Source organism: Lissotriton vulgaris, chromosome 5, assembly GCF_964263255.1.
Source record: "Lissotriton vulgaris chromosome 5, aLisVul1.2, whole genome shotgun sequence".
In the NCBI taxonomy this organism is placed as follows: Eukaryota; Metazoa; Chordata; class Amphibia; order Caudata; family Salamandridae; genus Lissotriton; species Lissotriton vulgaris.
In genome coordinates, this window is record NC_141693.1 from 1,130,164,783 (window position 1) to 1,130,175,472 (window position 10,690).

The window sequence follows — 10,690 nt, forward strand, 5'->3', positions numbered from 1 at the left end:
ATGGTGTAATACTGTACCAAATGCATGCACAATCCTGACAAGTGACAGGTCAAATATAAGAGGAGAAACCACTAAGGTGCACTCAAAACAAGCTCAGGAACAAGAATACTCCTAAGTGCATGTGACAGACACACAGGTAATGCACACTAAACCTTCAACACACATCTGAATGTATCACAATACCCAAACAACTCACACACAATGACATGCAAACATAACATCACCCACAGAGCATCTGTCAGCTGAAAGAGACAACACAGGCCAAACACTGTACACATCCACAGCAAACACACAACAGATGCACATGCCAATCCTCTAATCCTTCATATTGCAAACACAGCTATACACCAGGGGATGCACACCAGGCAATTACAAGGCAACATACACTAACAACACTGCATGCACAAAAAGCAGTGTGTGCACACAAACCAAACCAGTAGCACACATATCTGAGTGCCACACCATATCCCCCACAACACAAATCACCACAGCACAATGACAACATCACACTCAGGAAGGGTAGCAGTACCACAGCAAACACGCATACAGATTACCCATCACCCACAGTTGCACAAGTCTGGGACACCCAGGTGCAAAGTGCAAACAACTTGACCAGAGGACTGTGCAGCACAAACAGTTGCAATGCGCATGATCAACAATGACTGCAAACCAGTGCATGAAAATCACACATAATCAATTTGGAAACTGTCCTGACTAGCACATTGGTCCTGTGCACAGATCAGCAACACAAAGCACAGTGTAACAAATGAAGTGGTGGGGAGGGACACACACTGACAACCCAAGGGGATAGCTAACATGGGAGTGAAGAGTCAGTAGTGGACATGGTAGGAGTGCACCATACACAAATAGATTTAGTGTTGACTCACAATGGGTAGTTAACAGAAGCACAGATAGGGGATGGTACAACTCAACATCCCACATGGTACACTGCATCAAACAATTTCTCAAGTGACAGAAATGCATGAGAAAAAACACCCTCAATGTCAGTGTGGCTGAGCATGTCTGCACAGATAGCACAAACAGTATCAACACACATGGCTGATCAACATAACACAACACTGACTTGCCAGTCACACACTCTGCATACTCACAATTGCCACCAACAACAAGTAGGTGTCCCCCAGAAGTGCAAGTACACACCAACACACTACACAGTGCACAACCTACAACTCCCAAATGTGCACACAATCACAAGCACAGGGCTGACCAATCAAACCAACAGGTGCTCAAATCTAGGCTGACACATGTGCAGTTGCCATCGCAGGGGCACACACATATCAACACCACTGACAAAGTCACCCCCTTTACACTGCACACTTCATGACCACTAGGTGCACACTTTGAAATGTACCCATGTGACTAGGATGACTAGCCATCACAAGATGAGCATACCCCAACACACATCAAGAAAGATCGCACAGACATGATGGACCCTGGCCAGCCTGCCTGCAATCCTGTGGATAGAATCCCACTCTGTGCTGGCAGTGCATCCAAACATCACATGTGTACAATTTAGCTGACATCACCATGGATTCAATATGATACCAGTAGTTCATCACGAACAAGCATCATTGCACCCCCAAGCCTCAGAGTCAAGAAGAACTGAAGTGCCTGTCACCTCTGCGAATCCCTGAAAAAGAGAAATCAGCCATTGGAAAAGTTAAAGTGGCATACAGAGCATGTGTCACATCAAAGCATACCCACACATGAAACCCTTTATTTAGCAAGGACTCAGACAAAGCAGACAACTTGAGTAACTGTTTTTATTCACAAATTACACAGATAGGCATCAAAAGTAGACATGAGCAAGACGACTGACCAGCACAAAGTGCAAAGTAGGTACATGAGATCCTGCACAGGGAATGGGCAAACACAGTAAGGAACAGCAAGGCCAGTGGCACAGGTGTGCATGAGAGGCTACACAGGGAATGGGTGAAACTGTATACTGCCATGGTCCGCGACACAGTTAGGGGGGGTTACAATGGGCAGTCCAGGCACTGCTGTGGGAGAGACAGGTGTGTGAGGGGGACTTTGGCTCAGACTTGGCTTTCAGTCTGACTGGGAGGCGGCTGAGCGCCGGGGCTAGTTGGAGGACTGGACCTGGGAGAGAGAGGAACTGCGGTAGAGGCATCAGTGGTTTTGGGAGCCGGAGGGCTGCTTGGAGCGGGTAGTGTGGTGGCATGTAGAGGCAGAGACATGCTGCCATGAGATACAGTGTGGTGGAAGAATGTGGGGGGATGCCTTTCCACTTCTTGGGGAGTCAAAATGGCTTTTCTTTCTTGGTAGGAGTGGGAGGTGGGGCGGCCACAACAGGCACACTCTCCACCAAAACTGCATCAGGTACAGCCTGTGGCCCTCCATCTGGAGACATACTGGATCCAGCAGTACGCTTGGCCTGGCCTTGCCTTTGCCCCTCCATCCTCTGTTTACCAGGTGTACCCCCCATAGTGCCCTCCTTTCCCTGCTTCAAAGGGGTGTGGGTGGGAGTTGAGGTTGTGGGTGAATCTGCCTTGGAGCTCTATTTTATGTGGACTCTTAGCAGGCACCAAATTCTCAGAAGGCACTGCAACTGTCTGCTTTTCTTTGTGAGATGCATTTGGGACAGGAGAGTCCTTGGCTGGGGATGCCTCTGAGGCATGTGAGCCTGAGGCCTGCTTCTTGGCTTTATGCCCCTGAGTGTCAGCTGAAGGGCTTTTACCTTTGCGCTCTGGGGTGGATTTTTATTTGTGAGGTATGGTGTCTGCACTCTGGCCCACTTGGGCTGCAGCTGTTGTGTGCTGTGTGTGCTGTATCTTGAGCCTGAGGTCTGTGGTGTGCGATCACTCTCGTCAGATGTAGGCACTGGCAGGGGTGTAGCCAAAGGGCCTGGAGCTGTACTCTAAGCCTGTGACAGCTGAATGGCTGCCGCCACTGTGGTAGACAAAGACTGGGCAGTCCGGTGTAGCCCACCCACGTCTGAATGTATGCCCTCCATGAAGGCAACTACCTGTGCCAACTTTTTGTCATGATCTAGGAAGGCATTGAGGAGAGTTGTCTGACCCACACACAGCTGGGGCAAAAGGTCCACAGCCTCAACACTGATGGCATCAGGGGAGACAGGGGGCAGGGGCAGCGGTGCCTTGGGTGAAGGACACTCTGTGAGCACGTGCAGCACTGGTGGAAGTAGCTGGGAGGGTGGGCACTGGACGCTAAGTGGTGGAAGAGGAGGCAGAGTTCACGCTACCTGTGCCTGCCAACATAGAGGTGTCACTGCTGGCGTCAGATGACGTTGAGGTTGGTGTCTCTGGCTGTGATTCCTCAAGCAGACTCCTGTCCCCCTCCGAAACACTGGTCACATCAATGTCAGTGTGCACATGTGTAGCAGTTGGGCTTGATGCCTCACCACTGGTGTCTGTCACCTGTCCTTCTGTGCCCACGGTAGATGCTGCAAGAGACAGAGACGTAGGGCCAGTTCAGTGGCATTAACACAAACATCATATGCAAGCAAAGCACTAAACAAGATGATGATATCCCCTGTTTGTCACACCACCCTGTGCAGTGACATTGTGCAACCTCAATCCCAAACTCGAATTTTGTGTGTTATCATGCAAACTTGGCATAAGTGAGCCATGTGATGACCACACAGCCAAATAGCCTGCCCCTGGCTCCATGGAACCAGACACACAGATCCCTCTGAGCATACCTAGGTCCCGGAGGGAGGAAAATATGTACCTCCCAACATGTTGCCACAGTCACATCTGGAGGCAGAAGAAAGGGACAACACAGATACAGACTACAAAATATCAGTCCACAATGGCCATGAGCTCATGCCATTCACCATGTTGTACTTTGGGGCACAACTACAGTTGCACATTGGTGTCAGATGTGTAATCCTCACAATTCTGAGGTCCAGCACTGCACACATTGATGTAAGCACACTCAGATGAGGCACACTGCCGTTTCCTTCCATGGGATGTCCCTGACTACACCAATGCAGACAATGCCAGAATGCCACAACTCAGCATGCAATGTCAAGGGCCATAACTTCAATGACATGAGAAAGTACAGGTAGGGAAAAAGCATGACAGCTTCACCCAACACAGATGCAACTAACAAAAAATTGCATCACATTAGCAGCATCACAGAGCTCAGCACTGACCCAGGCTTGGAGCACATGCAGTCACTCACAACCAAAGTCACCCATCCCAGAATACTCACCCCCAGCTTGCTGCTGATGCTCCTTCAGCTCAGACTATGTCACAGCTAAGGTGTGGGGCATTAGTGGTGTCGGGCTCCTGCGCTACAACCTCCAATTCCGAGGTAGCAGCCCCAGCGTCATCTCTGCCACGTTTTTGCTAGGCCGGCAGATGTCACCCACATCTTGTGACAGTGTGTGCCATGTCGGTTGGAGACACCCAGAGCCTGCACCTTGCGTGCAATGGCCCTCCACACGACCTTACGCTGGTGGACTTTGAGCTGCAGGCATGGGATACAAGAGTAGGAAAAATCAGTGACACAGAGTTATGCACCACTACTTCTCAGTACAGGAGCATGATACTAACTTAGCACTACTTCACAGATATGACTAGCAGAGACAATATAGCATCTCACCCAGTACATAAGCATGGGCGAATCATCCAAAAATGCAATGCAGGTATGAGGGTGGACACAGTACCGGCCCATCTCATACACATGCATGATGCCAGCACAGAAAGCTATGTGTAAGGGGACCATATCTGCTATCCAGTTTGTGGGTGAGCAAGACATACATTACATTTGCAAATATGTTTCGGGTAAGACTCACTGTGTCCAACATTGCGCAGCCTTTAATGTCCTTGTCCTGTGAATGGCTCACTGTGCCATGAGGGTCACATTTAGGGACATGATCTTCCAATCACACACCCTTCTCGCAAGGTTTGTGGTGTGCAATCTACAGGGCTGATTTAGCTCTTTGATGGATAGTATAGCAGGCAACCTATATGTTTCACTCTATACATTCACTGATGTGTTCTTGTCAGATTGGGCAGTGACTGTGCAGGCCAAGGGGGCTCACACTACGGTCCAACGTGGGGCATCAGAAATGTCACATGCAGGGACAATATGAGAGAGTAAACAGTGTCTACACATGCAAATCAGTACACATGTTGATGAAAAAGTAAGGAGCTCTGTACAAAATGGCTACAATTTGCTGGGTCATAGGTGAATTACCACCAAGAGTGTCACCCTCTGGCATTTAAGTCCAGTGCATAGTGCTGACCCATAGAGGGTGGAAATTTTGAGTGAGCAAAACACACAAAATGATGGACGGAATGCTGCACAATGGCAAAACATTAACCCCCAGTCACAGATCTGGGTTTAATCCATCGTTATTTTGCTCACCAAGCCACCCCAGTTCATGACATATGCAAATCAGTCTTGATCCTGTGCCTCATGGGAACAGTCCAGCCCGAACTGCCAAGCCATGTCTTCCCTGGACCGGAATCAAGCATCCAAGGACCCGTTTCTGGCTACCAGCCGTCTTTAGCCAGGATAGCTTGACTCCAGTGGCGTACTGAGCACTGGACCCACGTCTGAGCATACCCTTCCCACATAGGGTGAACAGCAAAATACACAAGATGATGGACTGAATGTTGCACAATGGCAAAACATTCACCCCCAGTCACAGATCTGGGTTTAATCCATCGTTATTTTGCTCACCAAGCTACCCCAGTTCAGACATGGCCATTTGCAAATCAGTCTTGACCCTGTGCCTCATGGGAACAGTCCAGCCCTAACTACCAAGCCATGTCTTCCCTGGACCGGAATCAAGCATCCAAGGACTGGTTTCTGGCTATCAGATGTCTTCAGCCAGGATAGCTTGACTCCAGTGGCCTAGTGAGCATGGGACCCACGTCTGGGCATACCCTTCCCACATAGGGTGAACAGTAAAACACACAAGATGATGGACGGAATGTTGCACAATGGCAAAACATTCACCCCCAGTCACAGATCTGGATTTAATCCATCGTTATTTTGCTCACCAAGCCACCACAGTTCAGACATGGCCATATGCAAATCAGTCTTGACCCTGTGCCTCATGGGAACAGTCCAGCCCGAACTGCCAAACCATGTCTTCCCTGGACCTGAATCAAGCATCCAAGGACCGGTTTCTGGCTATCAGCGGTCTTCAGCCAGGATAGCTTGACTCCAGTGGCGTAGTGAGCACGGGACCCACGTCTGGGCATACCCTTCCCACATAGGGTGAACAGTAAAACACACAAGATGATGGACGGAATGTTGCACAATGGTAAAACATTCACCCCCAGTCATCGATCTGGGTTCAATCCATTGCTATTTTGCTCACCAAGCCACCCCAGTTCAGACATGGCCATATGCAAATCAGTCTTGACCCTGTGCCTCATGGGAACAGTCCAGCCCGAACTGCCAAGCCATGTCTTCCCTGGACCGGAATTAAGCATCCAAGGACCGGTTTCTGGCTACCAGCCGTCTTTAGCCAGTATAGCTTGACGCCAGTGGTGTACTGAGCACTGGACCCACGTCTGAGTATACCCTTCTCACATAGGGTGAACAGCAAAATACACAAGATGATGGAATGAATGTTGCACAATGGCAAAACATTCACCAACAGTCACAGATCTGGGTTCAATCCATTGTTCTTTTGCTCACCAAGCCACCCCAGTTCAGACATGACCATATGCAAACCAGTCTTGACCCTGTGCCTCATGGGAACAGTCCAGCCCGAACTGTTAAGCCATGTCTTCCCTGGACCTGAATCAAGCATCCAAGGACCGGTTTCTGGCTATCAGCTGTCTTCAGCCAGGATAGCTTGACTCCAGTGGCGTAGTGAGCATGAGATCCACGTCTGGGCATACCGTTCCTACATAGGGTGAACAGCAAAACGCACAAGATGATGGACGGAATGGTGCACAATGGCAAAACATTAACCCCTAGTCACAGATCTGGATTTAATCCATCGTTATTTTGCTCACCAAGTCACCCCAGTTCAGACATGGCCATATGCAAATCAGTCTACACCCTGTGCCTCATGGGAACAGTCCAGCCCGAACTGCCAAACCATGTCTTCCCTGGACCGGAATCAAGCATCCAAGGACCGGTTTCTGGGTATCAGCGGTCTTCAGCCAGGATAGCTTGACTCCAGTGGCGTAGTGAGCACGGGACCCACGTCTGGGCATACCCTTCCCACATAGGGTGAACAGCAAAACACACAAGATGATGGACGGAATGTTGTACAATGGCAAAACATTTACCCCCAGTCACAGATCTGGGTTCAATCCATTGGTATTTTGCTCACCAAGCCACCCCAGTTCAGACATGGCCATATGCAAATCAGTCTTGACCCTGTGCCTCATGGGAACAGTCCAGCACGAACTGTTAAGCCATGTCTTCCCTGGACCTGAATCAAGCATCCAAGGACCGGTTTCTGGCTATCAGCTGTCTTCAGCCAGGATAGCTTGACTCCAGTGGCGTAGTGAGCACGGCCCCATGTCTGGGCATACCCTTCCCACATAGGGTGAACAGCAAAACACACAAGATGATGGACGGAACGTTGCACAATGGCAAAACATTCACCAACAGTCAAAGATCTGGGTTCAATCCATTGTTATTTTGCTCACCAAGTCAACCCAGTGCAGACATGGCCATATGCAAATCAGTCTTGACCCTGTGCCGCGTGAGAACAGTACAGCCCGAACTGCCAAGCATGTCTTCCCTGGACCGGAATCAAGCATCCAAGGACCGGTTTCTGGCTATCAGCCGTCTTCAGCCGGGATAGCTTGACTCCAGTGGCATAGTGAGCACGGGACCCATGTCTGGGCATACCCTTCCCACATAGGGTGAACAGCAAAACACACAAGATGATGGACGGAATGTTGCACAATGGCAAAACATTCACATTCACCCCCATTCACAGATCTGGTTGAGTCAGACACACTTCCATCAGTGCCCTCTGGACGTAAACCCGTGGTAATGTCACAGATGAACCTGTGAAGAACATTATGGACCCACCCATTCATTCACTCAGGCAATTTCTGTCCTGACTCCCACTTAACCAACCTGCTGTGTCACTGTATGGCTGAAAAAACAATGCATGTCCCTCCCATTTTGATGTGCAGCCAGTGAAATGTGTAAAATAGGCTACACACCCCTTTCCCCTGGAGTCACCATGCTAGGCAGTGTATGACAATACCCCACACTCTCAGCCCCAGACTGCTGCAGATCAACTTCATGTGTGCACTCCCTGCACTCTCACTTCCACTCTGAAACACTCACCATGACATCTGGAGCACCATATAGCCTCCCATACTGTGTGAGTACCTCGTCCACCAGGACCTCCAGCTCCTCTGTGGTGAAGGGATGGGCCCTGATCTTCTCAGTCCTCGGCATCACTGGGTCCAGGAGACAGGAGCAGCAGCAGTTGGTGGTGAGGGGTGTCAGGCTGCAGTGTCTGGAGACAGGAGCAGCAGCAGTTGGTGGTCAGGGGTGTCAGGTAGCAGTGTCTGGAGACAGGAGCAGCAGCAGTTGGTGGTCAGGGGTGTCAGGTAGCAGTGTCTGGAGACAGGAGCAGCAGCAGTTGGTGGTCAGGGGTGTCAGGCAGCAGTGTCTGGAGACAGGATCAGCATCAGTTGGTGGTGAGGAGTGGCAGGCAGCAGTGTCTGGGTCCAGGAGACAGGAGCAGCAGCAGTTGGTGGTGAAGAGTGTCAGGCAGTAGTGTCCGGAAGCAGTGAAAACGTGAGGCTCTCTCCCACACATATATAGCCCCCTGGGGTAGTTTCAGTGGTTCTTTTTTCAAATGCATCCAATGACCGGGTCTGCGGTGGCGGAGCACGCCTACCGCGTTTTTCAAAATTGCATTAGGCTACTGCGATTGCTGTTCCCATTGGCTGCAAGGGCTTAAATTCAGCATTGGTGGTGACATGCCATAGGGGGCAGGAAGTTCCTACCGCAGTCGTGCATCTTTCAATTGCATCCAATGCTCCACCACTGCGATTTTCAAAATTGAAAAATTGCATTAGGCTACCGCGATTGCGGTTCTCATTGGCTGTATGGGCCTGAGCATTGGCAGTGACACACTGCAGGGGCCAGGCGGTCGTTACCGCGATATGGCTGCTATACAAAGGAGCCAGTAACCGTGATTTGGGTGGCGGAGCATGCCAGCCACCATTAGACCATGAGTATCAAACTATCACTACTGCGAGTGCGGCTTTGGCATTGGCAGTGACACACCGCAGGGGCCAGGCAGTCGCGCCGCGATATGGCTGCTATATAATGGAGCCAGTGACCGTGATTTTGAGGCGGAGCACTTTACAGCACATATGGACACATCATGCTGTGCGAATGGCCAATGGCCAGTTCTCAACAGTGCAGAGAGGCTACATGATTAATGGCACAAGATTGTGCACACAATGCCAATGTATCATTTACCCCACTGCTGACTACACATGCCATGTTTGTGTATATGATTGTACACACTGGCTTGTACTCCCTCACATGTCACTTGTGATATTGTTGGGCATGTACACAGAACAGTGATGTGATGGACTCTCCAATGGGTACACATGTCTATGTGTGACAGGACAGAGCAAATCACAGTGATGAATGTCTGACTACACATTGTGCATATGTAACTGTCTACTTTGCTTGGCTCATGTACATACTTGTTGTTAACGCACAGACTGTGATCATCATTATGTTGTTGATGTGTGCCCTTTTCGAATTACGCAAGAAGGTGTGGCAGAAACAGCAGCTATGTAGGAGACAGTAGTGTTACTGTTTCACACTTATACAGTATGAAATACTCTCAGGGCTGCTCATGCACGATGTGGCCCGATCCCTTTGGCATTCACATAGTCAGATGAATCACTGACAGAATTTCGATTTCACAAAAATCAACCTACACTAACATCGAGTTTCAAACATCGATATCAATAATATCGACTCCCTATACATTACATTAAATTTACTAAAATATCGACCACACAATATCAATGCACAAAAATATTGACTACACAAATATCGATACCACAATTATCGACTACCACTATATCGACACTCAGTACTACATATAGTACTCTACAAAAATATCGATAACTATAATTTCGACTGCACTAATTTCGTCTCTCAAAAATTATTGATAGCTTTAAATAAGTCTTTTTTTCTTATATAACCCCTACACATCAACACTCTTACTAATACACACATATAAATATATTTAAATAATTTTGCATACGTTTATTAACTGATATATCCATTTACTTACATTTATTTTTTATTTTGTTCTTACTATATTTATATGAACACTCTTTTTAGACATACAATTTTTTACATATTATTAAACTATTTTAACATCAATATGTAGTTTAAAGCGTTTTTTACTAAATACATACTATTTCACTATTCCTCTATATAAACCATTAAGTCACATATAAGTTAATTATTTTACTTTAAAAAATTCAAACTAACCAATGGTAACTCTTCTGAACATATGTGACCAATCAGATTTAAACACTAATTAAACATACCCTATATAAACCATTCACAATTATCCCTAAAACCTGCAGGCAAGATTCAGCGTGATGACATACTGCCAGTTTTTGGAGCACCCTCTATATTCTTCTGTGCATGAAAATACTACTAAATACAACAAGTAAGTATTCATATAGCTCTGGTACAT